The 23,289-nt window shown below is 32.7% G+C and overlaps 1 protein-coding gene across 4 annotated transcripts in view; it reads left to right on the top strand.

Moving 5' to 3' along the window:
- Positions 1–11,755: 11,755 nt before the first annotated feature.
- LOC124539664 (mushroom body large-type Kenyon cell-specific protein 1) overlaps positions 11,756–23,289 on the top strand; it is a 200,231-nt gene continuing 188,697 nt past the window's right edge. For all 4 annotated transcript variants that reach the window (XM_047116976.1, XM_047116975.1, XM_047116974.1 and 1 more), the window contains exon 1: positions 11,756–12,635. The gene's annotated coding sequence lies outside the window, so the exon portion shown is untranslated. The remainder of the gene's footprint in view (positions 12,636–23,289) is intronic.

The following is a 23,289-nucleotide window of genomic DNA, read 5'->3' as shown; positions in this document are numbered from 1 at the left end:
GAAGTAAAGATACAATTTTAACAATATGAGTGCTATGTATAAATCATTTTATTCATCATCCTTTTAGTAGGTAGGTAGGTACTTGTATGTTGAAAATAAGCGGAGCTGTACACTTTGCTAGTGTTTTATATAATATATAATATAATTTAAAGTCCTAGTTAGTACATTAGGTTTGGTCGCAATGAAAACCCAGAACACTTAGTAATACTCATGTCACACAACAAATTTTAGAGGGATACCCCTTAAAAACGGGGATTGATCGTATATCTTAGGAAAAGGTTTGAAAATATTTAGATTAAATAAGTCATTTGGTGAAGTTTTGTCGACTTATATTTATCGTCATTATTTATATAATTTAACATATACCTACTTATATATAAAGTAGCTTTAGGTAGTACATATGTGTAAGTACTATATAGTATACATTAAATAAATATTTTTCTTAATGTTCTTATAGATTGGAATAAATATGTATGCATTTATTTCTAAAACATCGTAAGTACCAATTTCGATATTTAAAATTATGACATTTTCAATTTTGAGAATAGTCTTTACATGTGAACATAATTATGTCGTTTTAAAAAGTCCTATGTAGTTGTTTTCTATGCTAATATCGTCATAATTACAAGCGCAGTAAAACTCTCTTTGCGTTATGAAGTGTGTAAACATAACATCTTTATCGTTATATCGTTGTTAAATGAACCCGTAGCTAACATCTTGATATTTAAATTAAATAAATATAAAAAAAGAATTAAGAATTTTAAATTTAGAACGAAGTCATTTTCGAAATTAAAATAATATCGATATAGTTCTTTTATTTGTAATCATATTTTTATAATATGTGGATAATTGATTTACATTACGTATTTATTTACGTTTAAATATAGAATCTTAAAATTAATGGATTTTTGTGACGTCATCGAGGTGCCTTACTATAAACATATTGTATTCGTTTACTAACCTAGGACTATTTAATGATACAGCTTATCGTGAAGTAAGGAAAAGATGTTACATATACCTACTTATGTTATAGAGAACAGTACCCAAAATTGAGTGACAGGGACAGCTGTAATCAAGATAAGATAAGACAGAAAGAGATAGAGTCACACAAACAAATGATGAACAGACATGATTCAGACGGGTGCAATGACCCCACATTTTGATGAGACATCGCGTATTACATATCCATGTAGGGAGGACATTTTATAATATTTTAAACTTTAAACTATTTGTGATAAGGGCGAAAATTGATTGATGTGTCATCAAAAGAATCTTTGATTTGCTATTTGAAAAAAGAATTTTAATTCTAGCTTGAAAAGGCTCTGTTATAATGACCTTTGGAATATTTCAATATGTAAATCCTTGATGGAAATTAATTTTGTCAGTATTGAGTGTTATATACTAGCGGTTGACTGTGGCTTTGCTTATAGAATCAAATATTAAAATACTAGACGTCGCCCGCGTCTCGATCACGTTTTAGAGGGTTGCTTATCATATACAACATCAGCCTGTAAATTCCCACTGCTGAGATAAGGCCTCCTCTTCCATTTAGGAGAAGGTTTGGAATATATTCCACCACGCTGTTTCAATGCGGGTTGGTGGAATACACATGTGGCAGAATTTCTATGAATTTTGTCAAAAAGACAAATTAAGCACATATATATAGTGATGCTTGCCTGGGTTTGAACCCGCAATCATCGGTTAAGATGCACGCGTTCTAACCACTGGGCCATCTCGACTCCTGCTCTACTTCGCTTATCAAATGTTAGGCAAAAAGCCCATGTCCTTCCTTGAAGCTGAAATTTGCTTCACTCCAAATTTCATTAAATTTAGTTAGGTCGTGAAAGAGCGACACACAGACAGATAGAGTTACTTTTGCTTATAATATTAATATAGATAATTCATTCCAATAGGCATACATAAGCACTTTTAATTTTACATTACGAAATACAATAAATACAAAACAGTTTTAGATACGAAGATTAATAGTAACCCCTATATATAAGGATATAGGGGTACTAGGGAACATATATTAGACTAGCATATACTTACTATCCTGGCTGAAAATCAACGGATACTGACTCCACACATTTCCATAGTAATCTTCCAACGTTTTACTTTCGTCTGCTAAAATGTTTTTACAAGATTTAAAAAAAGAATATCATATTTTGTTTTTTTTTTTTTTTAATTTTAAGGTTTTATATGTTTCGTATGTTTGTTTATATATACAGGAAATTGATTTACGTCTCGCCTTCGTATTGACCCATATTGTCGACCGCAGATTGAAAACATTAATGTTGACGTACCGCTGTCATGGTGGTACCATTTGTTACGAGATTTCGTTAGTTCCTAACGAGTTAGTTAGGTTATGCATTCTATAAAGGGTCATTAAAACAGAGACAGTAGCGCTGTAAGCAGTATTAAATATCTCTCAAAGCCCTATTATTCGATTTTTTTAATGGTATAGGTTGGCGAACGACCATATGGGCCACCTGTTGGTAAGTTATCACCATCACCCATAGATAATGAAGCTGTAAGAAATATTAACTATTCCTTACATCGTCAATGTGCCACCAACCTTGGGAACTAAGATGTTATATCCCTTGTGCCTGTAGTTACACTGGCTCACTCACCCTTCAAACCTGAACACAACAATACTGAGTACTGTTATTTGGCGGTAGAATAACTGATGAGAGGGTGGTACCTACCCAGATAAGCTTGCACAAAGCCCTTCCACTAAGTGATATATGTAGGTACTATGTGTGTAATCTATTAATATATGTACAAGCCTATATGTGGCCTTAGTAAGTATTTATAAACACATATTATTTTACTCATTTCATAACACACTGAGTGACCTATGCTAATTAAAACATATAGGTATATGTTAAAAATATCTTATGACATAAAATGGTCACCTAATATGAAAAAAATAGGAGGGAAGCAATTAGGTAACCTACCTCTTGAGGCAGGGTATCAGCGATCTCTTTATTCCAAATCTTATCAAAACCGCCACTTCAGGGGAGAGCAACCGGGCAACTACCCTGGGGTCTCCGAGATAATAATTTTAAAATAATTGGTATATTTGCAGAAATGTAGACATAGTCAAACTAAAAAAAAAAACATAAATAAATAATTAACTATAGCATGAATAAATAAACGGACACACGGACACAAATTAAAATGTCCAAATTAACTTGCACAATATTATTAATTATTATTGCCTCCTCTCCTCTTTTCAAAGACCTCTATTTCCAGATCCAGTCTTCCAAGACCTATGAAACCATCTACATCAACCTATGCGGCTCTAGCGTGATTTTGTAACAAATATACAAACATTTAACTTACAATGCGACTAGGAATCGAGATTTCAACGAGTATCCGTGGTACCACCGCCGCTATCAAACGGCACTGACCACTCCAATGGCACACGAAATGCGCCATGTTATCTAATTAATTAGTAAATTCTATTAATAATAACGATTCGATAATATTCACGGATATAGGAAAAATATAATGAGTTCGTTGACCGGGGTCAATGACTGATAAGCGGGTTCAAGGTTGACGCTTGTTTATTAAAAAAAACTTTTGTCGGGTTTTTGATCGATGTAAGATGTGTCTGTGTTGATAGTTGATAAATACGTATACGCACACAGACACAGAAACTTTTTTTCTCCAATAATATATTGTCACATATGTGCCGCGTCTGGTAATCATCATAATTTTAGAATGGTTGATATTTCGACAGTTAGGATATCATTGGATGACGAGTGACGACGCCAGTAATGAGATACAACTAGAGTCAGACAAATGAGATGAATGTTTAGTCACCGAGTGTTAAAGTGACGTAAGTGCAATAGAGATCGCTTTTATTTTTATTTATATTTGCTTTGTGCCAAAAATGCACAGATTACACGATAGAGATTGTACCGTACTGTCGAGATTTCAGGCTCAGATTAATTTTGAATGTACAATATTATTAGACAGATTGAAAACCCATAACCTAAAACAGCACAATAATAATTAGACAAAAATAATTGCTATTAAAACACATGAACAATCACAAAACTATACTAACAGCTTAATCTGATGAAACTGTACTGATGATCTGATCTGATCTGACGTCAACAGACATTACTGAGTTTCTTTCTTTCTTCTCAGATCAGGGTATTTTCTTTTCCGAACCGGTAGTGTTTCAATTGACCATCAATAAGAAAGTGTAATGCTTCTATATTGAGTAAAGTTATTTGAGTTTGAGTTTGATTCAACATTAATAGGACGAGGGACTTTAGGCGGGATAACGTCGTATATCGGATGGATTGAGTTTGTGGCAGGAGAATATACTATTCTATATAGCAAACAAACAGATATTGTCCGATTTGGCATATGACTCCATTCCACCTAATGGTAAATGGAAGTGTAGTCCAAAAGGACAGTACGGACAGCAAGAATGAGCTGCACTAGTAACCCTCGATAAGATGCCTCTTCACGCCTCGTCTGAAGGCACCTAGGTTATAAAAGGAGGGGAACACGTAGGTTAAGGAATCTTGATCTAATCCACATTCACACAAAGTTTGATCTATAATTTTGAGCAGATGGAATTTGCTTTTAATCGACCGATTGTGACGTCAGTCAGTTTGGCAATCAAGATGACAGATCCCAGAATTTATAATCAATGCGGGTTTTGAGAGCCAGCAGAATTTAACATCATGTTTCTTTATTATGTGACCTGAGTCATCGGCACACTGATTCATTTGTCTTTCTCGATTTCATTAATCGTTTGACTATCGAATGACAAGTGACGTCACTTAAAATTATCGTACGATACTGAATATGACGTCATAATTTTTTCGAATATCGCTAGTTTAGACTGACCCTTCCTCCCGTTTTAAAAACATCACTTTGATGTCTGGATAATCTGGTCGATTGAAATGAAAACTAATGAATTGAAAATCGATCGATTTAATGGCTGTTTAGGGCTGTTTTTCTCTGCCTTGGATAGCCACTGTGGGACCAACTTTCACTGGTGGTATTTCCGAAACAATAGATCTTGACGAAAAGACTACATACTAATTTCACAATGACTGACGTACTTTCAAACTCCGTTTTGTTGCAGATGTCCATGGATTATAGTTTTCATATTTTAAACCAAACTTTTGCTACCTATTACAGAAAAAAGGTAAAGCTTATGCCACCACGTGATCCAGAGTTCTACCACCGGTTGTTTACTTACGTAGCTATAAATTGATATATACTTATGTCCTCAGTGAGCATCTTTTTCTATTTCATTTAAAGCGTTAAAGATTTTAGCGCTTTACTTCGAGAAGTAAGGCCTCAGATCTACTAATAAAATTGATATTTTATCACAATCACATCGAGACGTAAGAGTTGCCCTTTGACTGTTTCCCTATTCTAGTAACGCTCGATCCATATGCGGTTCGGTCAAAGTAACAAATATAAATACGGAGACTTACACATTTACGATTAAGCTGAAAATATTATTTTGTAAGAAAGCAGAATCGGGAATTTATCATTATCTTAAAACGTTTACAAATTAGTAGAATTAGCTCCTGGTTTGGACATCATGATGCATTCTACTTGTGTGATTTTTGGTCTGATCTCTTTATGGTGAAAAGATAAACATCTTCAAAAAACCTATGCATAGTCTTCATATCAAAATACTAAGAAATAAGACTTATTTAATGCTCGAAGTTACTAAGCCAATATAAATAAAATTTTACCAAAAGATGCAGCGCGTGACATGAAGGTTTTGTTTGTGTGTACACTTAAACCCACTTTAATATCGAATAAGATGACAGCCGTGAATTATATAATTGAGTGAGTATGTCAGTGGATGTAAACATATGCAATTCGACATTTGCAATAGTGCAATGCACGCGATCGGATAAAGTAAATTGTTTGCCGATAATACTTATCAGTCTGGGCGAAAAATTTTGAAATAAACAGCCGTAAGTTCAACGCCCCGCTCGTGAGTATATTTACAAAGCATTACGCTAAAATATTATTACTATTGCAATTATTTTATTGTGTGCATTCGCCTGTACTTTTTATATATATATATATATATATATATATATATATATATATATATATATATATATATATATATATATAAATAAATATTGGACAACATCACATACACTACTCTGATCCCAATGTAGCTAAAGCACTTGTGTTATGGAATATCAGATGTAACGACCACAAACATCCAGACTTAAGACAACATAGAAAACTAATTATTTTCCACGTCGACTCGTGAAAAAACCCATGAAAATTAGTGTACACACTACTCGCCCACGGAGTTCGTCGATATGTATATTATTGTAACTTTCTCATATTATAATATAATTATACATTGGTGAAGAAGGCGTATTACTCGATACAAGATTTTGTAGATGATAGAAGAGCGTGGAATTAATACCTGTTGACTTCCACGCAGGATATGTTAATTTTAATAATTGTATTAAATAACATGTATGAATTTGTATTTTTTAAATGTTGAAAAAGAGTAACTACTGAGTTTCTTGCCGGTTCTTCTCGGTAGAATCTACTTTCCGAACCGGTGGTAGCTTCACTTAATTGTTAATTGACGTTTCAAAAGTGCTTGTAAAAGCCCACTTGAATAAAGATTATTTTGATTTTGATTTTTGGTAGTCTGGCAAATGTTAAGTGGTCACCACTCTTAACCATTTCTTATATCGTTGATACCACCAAACTTTCCTAGTACAGTCGTACTAGGCGCTATGCCCCCGGTACTTGTAGTTGATGAAAATGAATTTACTCTATAAATTATTCAGAGCTTACTCCGCCACGCTTCTCGACTGTGAATTGGCGTATTTATTACTTCTATGTAAGTAAATATTTTACACTTTAACTGGTCATTTTTTGGGGGACTTTTGGTCTGGACCATGAGGTATAACATAATATTTTAGTCAATTGTTTTTTAAATAGGTAGCACCTTCCTTTAACCCCTTTTACGTAGCTTTAATTGGGTAATATACCTACCTAAGCATATAAGATTTATCAATCAAGAAAGATTTTATTTTGATGGTATTGATAAAAAGCAAGGATATTATTAATTTTAATACTCGGACTGTATTTATAATTTATTTTCATAGATTTGAAGATTATTTTCTTAATTTATATATTAAACTATTTTATTTTAAAAAAATCTTATGAACATAAGATGGTTATATTATTACAAAAGTTCGTAAACTTTATACCAGAAGTGTTACATATTGTGTGTGACATATAACTAAAGAAATCACTAGAAAAATCCATCTGCCTCAATGATTAAGATAAATTAATATTTCTATAACCTTGATTTCGTTTAAAACTAATATTTGAATTGAACAGGAACTAATTAACTTAACGTACAAAATTCCCGTTTCATGGATGTAACAATAACCGTCGGTTAAACTAGATAACGTAAAAATTTGATTCATTATCATATTTACAATTAAATTTGGTAAATTTTGTTTAGAGTATTAGTTATATTTAAAGTATATTTTCCTCCTTCAAAAAGAAACACAGATCACGATTTATTTTGGAGGTGTGGTGTGTGTCAAGTTTTACTAAGTAATTAAAAAAAAAAAAACTGTAACACACACATTAACACGCTTACACTTACACTTACATATACCGTATAGTGTAAATATGATAAGGAGAATTAGTCCAAGTATCCGAACGTCATCCCGTCAAGCTTTCAGATTGTTTTTTTTTTATTCAGTTTTGGCGGGAAGCAACGTGTCATTGTTATAATGTTATATAAATTAAAAAAAAAAACAAAAATTTGTAAACGTGTTGCATTATTTATTAAAAAATTCCTGTGTTAAATTTATAAAAAGTAATTTTGTTTTCGTAAATATCTATGTCTATTTATAAGTTTTGTCAGTAATATATTTTAGCAGTTTAACTTTGCAAATATTAGTATTTTAACAGTTACAAATATATAACTACAGATTCAAAAGTGTTTATAGCTTTATTTTTAAATTGCTTTTTTGTGCCATAGGGCACAAATTGTTTATAGTTAGCCTACGTAGATTTTTATGATCGAATTTGCCAAAATCATTTCTGATGAAGCCTCCGCTCCGTGGATTGTCAAAACTTTGTTTTGTACCGTTTATCGAGTTTGTGGTTAAAATTTCGTCACCGCCTTGTACCTAATTATTTCTTTGATTTGAGGAAATGTATACGAATAATAAAACTAGGACCGATTCGTTTTTCGGACACGACAGTTCGGTTAGGCTGAGTTACACTCTCATGCCTCGTAGTGACGATTGCCTTCCCATTGGAATACGATAGTGTCAGTACACCTTTGCAGATACAGAAGAAACTTTTCGTCTGTGATATGATGCCTCTATTTCAGGTAAGATAGTGTTAGTCTTCCATAGCCTAAAACGAAGCCTTTCTGCATTAGAGAAGGCTTTATTAAACACTCCTTACCGTTTAGTCTAAGATTTAATGTATAGGTTTGCATACTAGGTAAATATTACTTAAAATTCGAATGTTAAAAAGTATGTGTTAGTCGAATTTTAAACAGTTCAATCATTCATTCATTCATTAAAGGTACATTAAAAATAATTCAAGGGCAAGAAGTACACAAAGATACCTAATTTAAAAAGTTAATTGACGCTTTTTTCCTAATTACCTCAAGCCTGAAGACATTTGATTACCAATATATAATTGTTGAATTTTACTTTTCACCTTTCCTTATTGATTGTCTTATCAAATACAAGTCTGTCTAGATCGATATGAGGCGATTAATTACCTATATTGATTACTAAATAAAAACTATAAATTAATTAACTTTCCAACTAAAACAATGGTTCTTATTTTTAATTTAAACCAAACTAACGAAATTTACTTAAACCAAGAACTAACATTGCTCAGAAAACAAAATAGCATACGAGCAAAACGCAGACGATTCCACAACGAAAGCATTAAGAAAACGATACTACTTTCACCGTAAAATTTAATCCTTGAATTACATTTTAAAAGAAAAACATATTTATGCAACGTAATTATAAATATATATCACAATTATAAATAAATGAAGTATTCAATTACAAAGAGCGAATTGTAATAAATACACACACAGACAAAACATTAAGTTCACAGTGAATTCGTCTCAAATAATACTAACTTTCATAACACCTGCGTCAATAGGGCATTATAACGTGTGCGAGTGAGAAAGGTAAGGTGATAAAGGAAAGTTAGAAAGAGACCGAGTATCGTACCATGACCTTAGCCAAAATGTGCAGAATTGGCAGGTCAGTGACACGATACAGCTGATAAGATAAAGAAATTCGGGTGAACGGGACCGTTGTTATATTGTTTTAATAAACAAGTCTCTTTAATCTTGTTATAAAAATTCTTTCATTCGAATTAAGAACAACTAATGTTTCATTAAAATAATATATCGTTCAGTACTTCTTATATTAAATTCGAAATTCAAAAAAAACTTTAAATGTAATTTGAGTTTAGAAATGTGAACAAAAAAGAATACAGTTAGTGTACATAATAAAGTTCGAAAACCCATTTTAAAATAACTATCGAGAGGCATTTAAAAAAAGAATATGAACCAGACAGGATTTAAAAAGTAAAATTCGAACGCGAATCCAAAATGACAGCGAAAGTAAAAGCCGACGCACACACACACAGACCTAACCTTACCCAACTTTAGTGTACGTTGGCCGAATACTCGAGGCCAATGACACATGCACTGCACCGAGGCCGAATGCAATGCATTTGGCAGGACTCGTTTAAAAAAAGAATACTTTCGCTGGAGCGTGGACGAAATTCGCTGGATTTTAAAATTTTATACTCGATTTGAATTTGGAGCGATGTTGTATTCTTTATGAATGAACGATTGTATTTTATACTTTTGTTTTTTTATTGTGCAATACGTCATATGAATAATACTTACAAAACTGTAGTTAGAAATCATTTGATTCATACTTTTTGTGTTCGATTTTTAAATCTGCTCAAAAATATCCGTTATATTTTTTAATTGTCATTCTCATAAAGGCAATGGCTCATTGATTTTTTTTTTGTACCATATTGTAAGAAACATTTTTTGAATTACATTTAGTTTAAAGTAACGATAGGTATTACATTCTTTATAATTAATATAAGAACGTGATCTTGTATGCTGTAACCAAATTTTACTTGCATATTTGTTTTGTAAAAAGGAATATTGAATAAAGGTTTTATATATATTAATGATGAATTACTTTTTTTTTAGTAAAAAAGTAAGAACAATTGAAAATTAGATGTGGTAATTAGTTTCCAAGAGATTGCTATAGGTACTTAATACGTTATACGAGTGAGTACATAGCCTGGAAGCAATAAGCGATTTATAAATATAGGTTACGTTTTTTGTTTGATGGAAATCACTCTAGAATATGAAATTAGTTGCATATTTTTTAACTTATACTACAATTTTATAATTTACTTTTTATTTCTTATATACAAGCATTATATTTCGTTTTTAGTTAAATGTTATTGTTGAAATAAATTAATAGTTTATTTAATAAAAATCTCTCTCTCTCTCTAAATGACAATTTGATTCTTTTTTATAATAATGGTTATCGAATCGTGATTTAAAATATAAATAGAAAAAGTGTCGTCAACAAAATTATTTGACATTATGGTTACATCCGCCATATTGGATGTTTTATTATGTCTATTGTCTGAATTTACTACAACTCATTCATTCGCTTGTAATATTTAAATTATTACAAAAGTTATAAAGATTCAGTTACTTTTTATTTTTTATTTATAGAATAAACACCTTATATATGTATTAGGTATATAGGTTGAAATGTTTGGCTGTATGTTGGTGTGTCATGTCCTTGAAATTTGAGATTCTTTTTTCAATTTTATCTTAATATCTTATAAAAATATCTAAAATGTTATCGTATAATTAATAACAAATAATAACAAATAATTCGGCGTCATGATATCTAAATATATTTTATTATTTTTTTTTACTTTGAAGTTTAAAATATAGATATTAAAAATTATATTAAATATTAAGTTTTTATTTTGGTTTATGTATTTTTTAACTAAATGAAATATTGTAAGAGATTATTTACACGTGTTTCTCTGGACTCGTGAGGAAATACATAAATTGGGTTTTAAAAAATTTAAACAAAAAGTGTTCGAGATTTCAACGAACTTACCTACAAACGAAAATCTTTAATAGCTATTATTGTTCTGTATAATTTCAATTAAATATTTTCTATTGTCTTGTATATTTATTGACGATTTGTCATTTCAGCAAAACGTATGACCTAGATTAAAGCGTTATTTGTTGGGAATGCTATTTTTGTTAAAAGACTACTTACGTTAGTTTATTTGACTTTCTTTTCTATTAAATTGTAGTGACAATAATGTTGTTCTATTTTTAAAATGTTGTTTTTTTTTTTTTTATTAATTTCGGTGAATATTTAATATAGACTAATGTATAGATTATTTATGTTTTGCATTTCTGTTGTAATTTTGTAATATTTTTTTTCCATTCGTTAAGTTTGTTTAAATTTTTTCCTTAACGTATAATATCTTCCTAGTTTCGAAACTATATCAAAAGACGAAAGTACACACAGATAAGCGGCATGATATTACATAGTTCGCGTTACAAACGTACCAGCGGGCAGTTTATTGACGCCGCATCCGTCTGAACTTGGGTTTAAGCCTTTGTGAATGTCATCTAGCCTCAGTACTACTGCAGTTGTGTGCGGCGTACGTGTGTCATGCACCGCGCGCTACCAAAACACGCACGTCATAAACAACCCAATTTAAGAAAAAAAAAAAAAAACAACAAATGTCACTTTTCAAAATAAATTCCCGCGCGAACTAGCATGCTGGAAAGAGACGGCCGTATCTCCACGCGACCGCTATTTCGGTGACGTCGCCGGTGCATAGTGAAATAAAATAATGAAAAGTATTCAGTAATTTCGTTGTGTTTACGCGCGTTGCTAGTTTGTTTGGCTCGGTATCGCCTTTTTTCTCGGCGCTGCACCCGTGGCGCCCTCTGCCGCCGCGTACGCCCAGCACACATGGTTGTAATTCATGGAGCTGTCAAAACAATAACCTCGATCGGCCCGTGTGGGAGGAAAACGCGATGTGCCGAAGTTTTCGGCGCGACGAGACCGCCGTGGGACCGCGAGCTGGAAAATTGAAGTAGCGGTGTAATTTTTTTTTTTTTCGAAACTTAACCTACGACAAACTTCAGTTGCGCGCGAGCTGTCCCCGCACGCGCCTCGCGCCGCATCCGCAACGGAAAACCACGAAAAACCGCCGAATGGACCCCGAGGCGGACCCGAGCCCCGCCGAAATCGCCTTCCGAACTTTGTGTCGAGCTGAACTTTTGAATTTCGAACGCGAAAACGCCGCGCTCGGATCTTGCGAGTGAAACTTTTTTTTTTTGCTCAACTCTGTGATGTAGACCCACACACACAGTGCCTTACGTACAAACTAATAGATTAAATTGTGATGTCAAAGTGCAAAATTAATTAGAAACTAGTTTAAAGTGTAAGTGAACTATATTTTTGGAGCGACGTTGCTGATTATTTCGAAGTGCTTATGGACTGCTGCATACACTGTATAAGGTAAGTGATACGTTTCCACTACGAGTCGTTTTAATTACAGTTATAGGTAATTTATGTTGTAGGAACGCCAATCTTAATCTATGAACTTGATTGCATTGACGCGAAGTTGCTTACGAGTCAAGTGCATTCCTAGTTGCGCTTGCAAATTCACTCATGTGCTCCGCTAACTTCTGATTGTTGACGTGCAAACGATTTTCGACCCTATAGCGCGTTATAATATTAATTTTTTCGACGCGATTGTGTTATGAAGTAACAGGTTTTTCATGAAAATAGTTTCGTATTTTCTCGTGTGTATTAGGTTGTTTTTTCCTTGTATCGCATGGTCGTGAAGTCGGTCTAATGACCATGGCTACTTGCTATCGTATGAACGAACATGTCCTAAGGTTATTATTATGATTTGATTGAATTATATATTTATTTCCTTCAAATCTTCGACGATTTAATTCGATTGTGTTATATTTCAATGAAAAAAAAAAACTATACCATAAATAAAGTATCAAGACGTGTCAGGTTATGTTTTTTTTGTGTATAATTAAATAAGAAATTTCTAGAAACTATTAGTTTAATGAAGATAAAATATCAGCATGTTTTTATAGTTTATAAAGGTTTCGCTACAATTTCGTGAATTAATAATAACTTAAACTTTAAATAATCACTTATATTGCGATGTATATTAAATAATTAACCATTTATATACAATTGCGTATCGATGTACCATTGATATAAAAAAAAATAGTATAAAAAAGTCGTATAGTTTCAAATTGAGGTTATAAAGAAGTACTCGTCAAAATCATTCGTAATTATGAAATAATTTAAACTTTTTTTTGAATTACATATGTATTTTCAATACACATATGTAGTTTATAATTGAAGTTCAGAAAATGTAACTATAAATATATGTTATATACCTAACATCAATTATTGCTAAAGAATTAGGTACATAATTATTATTTTGGAAGAAAATATTTCTTGACGTTACTAGGCTATTTTTCAATGACCAAGTTCTTTTTGAAGATGAATCTTAGGTAAATAGATCGCTATAAAATTGTTGAAAGTGTTTAGTATAAATTAATAAATAAAACATATTATTCAATACTGGATTATATAGATGATAGAAAATCTTGGATCTAATACTTTTGGGCTTCTAGGCATATATAAATATAATTATAATTGGCTAACATAACTATGTATTTTAAATGTTGAAAAAGAGTAACTACTCAGTTTCTCGCTAGGTGGTAGCTTCACTTAATATGTGTATAATGTAAAAAAAAGTAAAGTAAAGTAAACAGCCTGTACATTTCCCACTGCTGGGATAAGGCCTCCTCTTACATTAAGAAGAGGGTTTGGATCATATTCCACCACGCTGTTCCAATGCGGGTTGGTGGAATGCACATGTGGCAGAATTTCGATGAAATTAGACACATGTAGTTTTCCTTCACCGCCGAGCACGAGATGAATTATAAACACAAATTAAGCACATATATATATATAATGGTGCTTGCCTGGGTTTGAACCCGCAATCATCGGTTAAGATGCACGCGTTCTAACCACTGGGCCATTTCAGCTGTATTGTGTAATGACGATTCATAAATGCTTATAAAAGCCTCTGATCATATGATATATAAAAAACATATGAATCTAACTAGCTGAGCCTGCGATTTTACCGGCACGTAGTTCAAATGGACAAACTATTTATGTTTATTTTATATTTTAGCACATTATATACTTTTAATATAACATACTATAGGTGCTTAAGAAGCTACATAATACAAACATATTAGTGAGTAAGTAAAAACGAGTGCTTTTTTATACTTGTAGCTTTGTCAGTCAGCTGGATGAGAAACAGTTAAGATTTGAAACTCACCGTTATTTTGAGGGATATTTTGGTCGTAATCATTTTTAATGGTATAGGTTGGCGGACGAGCATATGGGCCACTTCATGGTAAGTGGTCACCATCACCCGTAGACAATGACGCTGTAAGAAATATTAATTATTCCTTACATCGTCAATGCGCCACCAACCTTGGGAACTAAGATGTTATGTCCCTTGTGCCTGTAGTTACACTTGCTCACTCACCCTTCAAACCGGAACACAACAATACTGCGTACTGTCGTTTAGCGGTAGAATATCTGATGAGTGGGTGGTACCTACCCAGGCGGGCTTGCACAAAGCCCTACCACCAATTATAAAGTTTGATTGATATAAGTATCAAAATACCGTGTCACTGTAAGTTGAAACAATAATACGAATTAAATTCTTATATTTTGTAACTGTCGGAATGTGGAAGTCAGATGAGCGATGGTTGGCATTGAAATAAATTCCTTGCATACGTTATCGAATTGTCGCAGATATGGCTTTAACTTTAAATTCAATTCAACAAGTCACCCATTGGTCGAAATTCGACTATACTTTATTGCTGTTAATGAGTCTTGTATATGATATGTTGTATGTAATTCTATTTCTTTTAAATATTTAAGTAACGTTCTAAATTTGAAAAGTTTCGAAATCATTTAAATTATCATTTGACTTTAACATTTAAGTTCTTTATTTGAAAAATATTTGGTACAGGAAATATATTATTAATCTTGACATGGACTTAAAGATAAGAAAAACGAAAAAAAAAATAGTACGGCATTGTTTTCGCTACATATTATGTAATTAATAATACGATCAATGAAATAAACAAAATGTTATATAAGACCGTATATAATAAAAAGAGATAGAGACATAAAGAAAGAGAGGAATAGATCGCCTGATGATTTTTCTTTAAATGACTTTTTAGACTTTCACTCTACAGACTCATCCCGTAAGAAAAATTCGTTGCAGAAAAATTCATGTCATTAAATGCGTTAATAATTATGTTTGTCACGTTTGTTTCTGAAGCATTTGCGTGCTATCCGAGGCAGGGAAGCGGAAGCACTTGAGTTGTTTCTGAGAATTTCTCAAAACAAGCCCGGGGTTTGAAGAAATGATTTCTGAGTATGTCTCATGTCATAGGATATGTTTTAACGTTAACATATTATGTATCGAAAATGTAGTTTTTGAGATTAGCACTAATATAGGTGTGAACTCTCAAATCTTATTAAAGGGATACTAACTTATTCATAACTACATTATAAAAAAACCTTTTTTGTTCAAATTTAATTTTGAAATTAGAAACAATTCAAAAGTTTTCGAACAGTGTATTGTTTTCTTTTTTAATTATTTAAGATTATAAGAAGAAATATAACAGGCAGGCAAATTGACCCAAATAGGTACCTAGGTATAGGTACCTATATTAACATAATATAGCGTAATAGGTATATATAACTATTCTAGGCATTTTCCTTCTTTTATACTAATGCGTAGAAGCTAATTAAATAATACCTCAATGTCAGACACGAAATAATATTGAAACATGCTAGTAGCGTTTTTTTTTAAATTTAATAAGTCAGGCAACTGGGCTACTTGATGGTAAGTGGTGACCACATTTTACTGTCATTGAAGACATTGATGCTTTAAGAGATATTAACCATTCCTTTATCTCTGAACATCGCCAATTTTTTTTTTTAATAAAACAAAAGACATCACCTAGTATAACTATTATACAATATATACAATTCAAAACCATATATATGTACCTACACATCTCTCTTATTTTACATTGGTATATGTATATAACACCAATGCGCCAATCTATACCTAAGCGGATGGAACAGTGCCATCTTCCAAACTCAGATCTGGTACTCACATGAAACCCCAATAATTCTACAAGAATCAACTTTTCACTGGAATCTGTAGTATTCTAATTGGTCTCAATTAATTTCCTTACCGCTGGGCAAAATACACACCAATATTAGGGATGTCCGAAATACTTATGAGAATTTCCTCAACGTTTTCCTTTTAAATTAGAATTGCGGACACGAATTTATCTTTTAAAAAATTCATCCTGTCTTCGTTTCATCAGTGGCCTTGTTTCAACTCGGTGTGTCAGTGGCCTTAAGGAAGGTTGAACAGTAGGCACTTGGTTACCGCTGAGGTAAACCGGCGATGAACCGGGAGCTTCATATATAAGAAGACAGTTCCAATAACATTGTAAGTATATCAGCGTGGTTGTCCTAATGGTCATATAAAACGCTGATCCTGAGGTATTGAAGCCATAAGCAAAGATGACAGTTATGGGTATTTTCGGTCTGTAATTTCCGGACAGTTCGGAATCTGGAAGGCATTCCTGGATGTGTACTCCTGTGCCTTAGATAGCATGTAAAGCCATTGGTTCCACGCCTGAAATCTATCCGTTAGTATTTCCTATTCCATCAGATTCTGAGTGAGGGAATCAGAGAACTATGTTTGCTTGAGACTGGTACCATATAATATGTCATGTATAATTGGCTAGTCTGGTTCGAATCGGTCTAGACTCGTCATCTTAGCTAGGCTATAAACTGTATTAAGTATATTAATATAAAATTAAGTACTCTTGATGAATAAGCATGGCGTACATTAATGATTATATTAAGATTTTTTGTTTATTTGTTTACAAGTAAAGCTCGTATTTAAGGCTTCGGATCTTTTGAAGATGAGGATTTCAGTATATATATCAATGTTGATGAATAAGTATAAATGGCAGATTTTCATCTGACACGTTCTCTTGTCGCGATATTTGATGATGAACATCTAAATGTTGGTGCTGGATGATCAAACCAGTAATCTTTTGGATTTCTTTTTATTATGTTTTATCTAGATGAACGGCCTTCATAATGATAAATGATTACTGCCCATACATATTGGCGGTTTACGAAACACAAAACATTCCTTAAATCGGTAATACGCCGCCATCCTAGGCAGCTAATATGTTAAGTCCCATGTTGTTACACTGAGCCGAGTGAGCCAAGATGGCAGATTCCACCAACTCGCATTGGAACAGCGTGATGGAATATGTTCCAAACCTCTTCAAAGGGAGAGGAGACCTTAGCTCAGTAGTAAAATTCACAGGCTGTTGTTGTTGTTGTTGTTACACTGGCTCACTCACTCGTTAGCCCAGCAAAACTTAACTTAGTACTACTGTTTAGTGGTAAATATATCTAATAATTTTTTATTTGGAATTAGAAACAATTAATACTATTTAATAACTAAAGTAATCATTCGAACCTTAATACAATACGATAATGCGAATATTAATACATTCTAGATATACTATGTTTTCGTTTTACTATATGTATGAATGACCGAATGAAGGTTTTTCCTGCTTACATTATAAATGTGTATATCATATATTTAGGAAGTTTATACCATACTAGCGGCCAACCGCTCGCGTATTAGTATTTAAAAGATAAAATATAAAAAATAGAGATATGATATCCCGGACTTATTTTGTAGAAATAAGGTAACCAGGTAGCCATACATTGTTTTTAATTTTAAGCAACTGTTTAGCCAGCGCACGCAAATTCTGTCTTATGAGATTTTTTCTTCCGACTTGCTAGACAAAAGTTGTGATAGCTCGGTTCATATACATGTCATAGAAACAATTTATAGCCTATAGCACTCAGGAATAATGTAGCTTTCTGCCAGTTAAAAATTTTTAGAATTAGATTATGAATTCCAGAGATTACCCCCTACATACAAATTTACAAACTTACAATTTTTAACTCATTATAATTTATACCATATTTACCTGTTGTGACTGGATGCTATAGAACCAGTGTTCTTGCTTGCCTGGGTAGCTGAGAACCTTCGAAATTCGGATTTAAAAAAGAAATTATGTCCGTTTACAGAATATTTATATCATAGTGATAGCTTTTCATTCAAAACTATGATTATAGGTTTATATTTACAAGACGATTCAAACGTGCTTGTAAAAGCCTACTTAGATAATGAATCTTATGATTCCAAATTTGACTATTTTTTATGCAACTAGTTAATTCTTATTACATGAGCTATCAGCCAGTGAATGTCCCGTCAAAACGGTCCAGCCGTTCCAGAGATTATCCGGAACAAACAGACGGACAGACAGACAAAAATTGTAAAAATTGTTATACTTATTAGTACATATGGTATATATATACATATTTTTTTTGGTATAGGTTGGCGGATGAGCATCTGGGCCACCTGATGGTAAGTGGTCACCATCACCCATAGACAATGAAGCTGTAAGAAATATTAACTATTCCTTACATCGTCAATGTGCCACCGACCTTGGGAACTAGGATGTTATGTCCCTTATGCCTGTAGTTACACTGGCTCATTCAACCTTCAAACCGGAACACAACAATACTGAGTACTGTTATTTGGCGGTAGAATACCTAGTAGAACCTACGGGCTTGCACAAAGCCACCACCAAGGATTTAGTAAAAAGCATACTTAAACATGCATAAAAAGCATACATTTCATACATACATAAGTATGAATGAAACAAAACTAACTTCGCTATAACTGTTATCTCAGCATGTGTTTGTATAATAAATCTCGGTGTAAACGAAGGCGTTTGATCAGCGATGGTCATTCATGGTTAATGACGTCACAGCCGTCATTAAAGTAAGACTATTAAACTAAACAAAGGGTTCAACAGCGCTCGTATCGATTTCCGCCCTCGAATTACGCGCGATGAAATATTAAAAAACTAGTTTGGACATTTTTAAACATCGATCGATATTTTAGCAGCGATTGTGGAACAAAGGAAATGTACGGACATACATCCATTGAGATATATGATAGCCTTATTAAGGATATATATTATACGTATATAAATTATGTACCTGTAGCTTATTCGAATCAATGATAAACAGATTTACTAATATCTCATGTATTACTCAGATAGTCCAGTGGTTAGAATGTATGTCACCTTAACCGATGATTGTTGGTTCAAACCCAGGCAGCACCACTGTATATATGTGCTTAATTTGTGTTAGTTACGTCGTGAGAAAATCTGCATTTGTCTAATTTCATCGATATTCAGCCACGTGTGTATTCCACCAACCTGCAATGGTGGAATATGGCTTTAGCGCAGCAGTAAGAAATTTACAGGCTGTTGTTGTTGTTATTACAAACAGCCCTTGATTAATATATATTTATTTATAATACAACCCTATTTCACTTTACGTCCTATATCCAAAGTTTCAATAACATTTTCGTCATTGTACAAGGCCTTATTTTTTCACAAATCCATAGACCATAATGAATATCATAGATTATCCAAGCTCTCGACCAATGGTATCGCGTCAATTTGCTCTCAGATGTTGCTTATTTGTTTTCGTTCCCCTGTGTTTAGCATGCACGTGACTCTGGATGTGTTAAGTTGCACAGGAGTCGCGAGGCTCAGCTAGTTGGTTAAACATAATTGATATACCTGTAAAGATAAAATTTCATTTAGTTAAAAATCTTATCAAGACATACATGTCCGTATAGCTATAATATCATTAAAAATAGGTATTTTTTTATTTCTAATAGTTTTCTATGGTGGTTTATCAATGACTGGTACACAAATATTATAGTAAGTGATCAGCACTACCCACAGTACCGAAAGACGTCTTAACCACCCATCATATCATAATGTACCAACCTTGGTTCCAAAGATGTTACGTTACTGACGCCTGTATTTACACAGACATTTCCATATATATTATTTCATATAACTGGGTAGTAGGCAGTCCTACCACCAGCCTGTACAAATTCTCAAAAGCTTAATTATTCGTCCGACAAATGCAGGTTTCCTCACAAGATTTCTTGAACTATTTCATAACCAACTAACTATCTGAAGATTTTTTTATACTTAAAAAAATATCTATGTAAGTAATTTTGTCATGTAAAAGTTTGAAAACCGATGCAGTCAACATTATATCACTATAATTATGACGGCTTAAGTTATGTGTTATCAAACGCATAATTGTAACTTATAACGGCTTTGCTATCCGCTGGATTCGCAGAGCATAAATAAACTTCAAAATTGAAAAAAGAAAGAACTCTTTATTTCTATATTAATTAATAATATAAATGTGAAAGTAACTCTGTTTGTTGATCTTTCACGACCAAACAGCTAAACCGAATTTGATTAAATTTTGTATGAAGCAAACTTGAACTAAAACGCAAGAGAACCCGCGGGCGACTACTAGTAATCCTATAACCATTACGTAACCACGTACGGACGACAGTGTGTTGATTTTACATAGTGTCAAGCTGACAAGTCTTCTTGTGTAGAAGGCACAATAAAAAAATATATAATTTCCTACGATTAAGAGCTGAGATGGCCCAGTGGTTAGAACGCGTGCATCTTAACCGATGATTGCGGGTTCAAACCCAGGCAAGCACCACTATATATATGTGTTTAATTGTGTTTATAATTCATCTCGTGCTCGGCGGTGAAGGAAAACATCGTGAGGAAACCGGCATGTGTCTAATTTCATCGAAATTCTGTCACATGTGCATTCCACCAACCCGCATTGGAACAGCGTGGTGGAATATGTTCCAATCTCTCTCCTTAATGGAAGAGGAGGCCTTATCTCAGCAGTGGGAAATTAACAGGCTGTTACTTTACTTTACTTTTACTTTTTTCCTACGATTGTAAATATTACGACCTCCGTGGTCGAGTAGTGTGTACACCGGTTTTCATGGGTACGCCACCACGAAGTCCCGGATTCGATTCCCGCCCGTGTTGATGTAGTAAGTGTTCGTTAATTTTCTATGTTGTCTTGGGTCTGTTGGTGATACCGTCGTTACATCTGATTTTCTAAAACACAATTGCTTTAGCTACTTACACTGGGATCAGAGTAATGTATATGATGTTGTCCAATAATTAAATTAAAATATATTATAACATATGTATAACAAAAAACAAAACTATTTCTATTTTATAACGAATTCAATAAATTACGTCTCATTGTAGGGTCTACAAAATATTACATTTTTTTATATGTATTTTGTAAATGAAATACAAAGTCGTTTGAAGTGAATTATACACTATTTTAAAGTAACTATGAGTGTAGATAAAATGCGCTTCGCTTTTAAGCCAATTACAGACGTTATTTGTGTTAAGTATGCATTGGTATAGTCGCAGTATCAACTGTCAAAGTGGTCAATGCCCCGTCGAGTACAGTCAGAAGCAAAAACATTGCACATTCTATAACGACATTGTACATATTATTACCTTAACGCGTTTGTTATTGTATATCTGTTATTATTGTCGACTGTACTTATTTCGATTGTAACCTCTTTTTCCATAATATAGATTATTAATCAGTGTTATCTATATCTTATATCTTTTGTTTAGATATGACCTCAGTGTTTTGTATGTTAACTTTGTGTAACAGTTACTAAGCTATAGAATGAGTATTGAGTTAGTTACCTAAATTGTTTGTGATTTAAAGTCATTTTTTATCTATATTTATCAATATGTATTTACTCAGCTATGTCCATTAACTGTAAACGCTTTTCGTTTTAGGGTTCCGTAATTGTAATAATAAAAAACACACTCTATACAGTGATACCACTAACCCAATAGGACTTTAAAAAATATTAATTATTAACATCTTTTAAGAGCGATATAATCTATGTGATATTCACCAAATCAAACCAAATCAAAATATACTTTACTTAAGTAGGTTTTTATAATTTGAATCGTCATTTAACAAACAATATTAAGTGAAGCTACCATCGATTCAGAATGAAGATTCTACCGAGAAGAACCGGCAAGAAACTCAGTAATTACTCTGTCCCTAGTGATATTACAATTTACCTTTTAAACCTTACAAACATATAAAACTAAGTATTGCTTGGCGGTAGAATATGTGTGTGTACCCCAGACGGTCTTACCCAAAGCCCTATCACCACCAAGCTGTTCCGACTGTTTACATGACAGTTGTGTGTGTGTGTGTGTGTGTGATTACATCTATACATATAAAGTATTTATATATATTTAATATTGGTCATTATAAGAAGTTACGAAAATGAAAAATGTTCCCTATATTTTTTTTATATGTTACGGAACCCGTTGTAAATATAAAAAATTCTCACCGACCGATTTTTCAGTATTTTAAGCTGAAATTTATTCACGGAAAAACAATTCGGGCATGCACGTCGGGCATTATCGTTAGCGATTCGGCTATATTCGTGTCAGTACATTTTTTTGTACGGTTTTTTTTTCAGTAGTTCTATTGGTCTTTGTCACGGAAACCTGGGTTACTTTGTAATGGGTTTAGAGTATACTGGTTGATTACTCACTGTTAACACACATCACTGAATAAATACAAAACTAGAGGTGACGGATCAGTGGTTAGACTGAAAATTTGTATTAAAATCTTTGATTCAAATCTGTCTTTTACAATTGAGAGATATCGTGAGGAAACGTGCATGTGTTTCATCCATTAAATAACATTATGCTAAATTATTTAATTTCGTCGTAATTTTTCTTAATTTCATGTTAATTGAGTTTTTGTTGTGTATAAGAATCGATTTGGAAGTTTATTTCGTCATTGTTTTACAGAAAGGCTGTTCTGACTATTGCTAAAAATATTATCGGATAACTGCGTAACCCAATATTTCGGTTTGACTGTATAAAATACTTAACTTATACTTCCTTTAGTAAATAGTGTATATTTTATTTAAGACTTACTGTTATATAACAAAGTATATAAAAGTTCTGTATTTTAATTTTCATTTCGATTTTATTAATTAGTTTTGGTATAA

The sequence above is a fragment of the Vanessa cardui genome, chromosome 23, assembly GCF_905220365.1.
Source record: "Vanessa cardui chromosome 23, ilVanCard2.1, whole genome shotgun sequence".
Lineage (NCBI taxonomy): Eukaryota > Metazoa > Arthropoda > Insecta > Lepidoptera > Nymphalidae > Vanessa > Vanessa cardui.
This window is presented reverse-complemented; position numbering and strand designations above follow the sequence as displayed.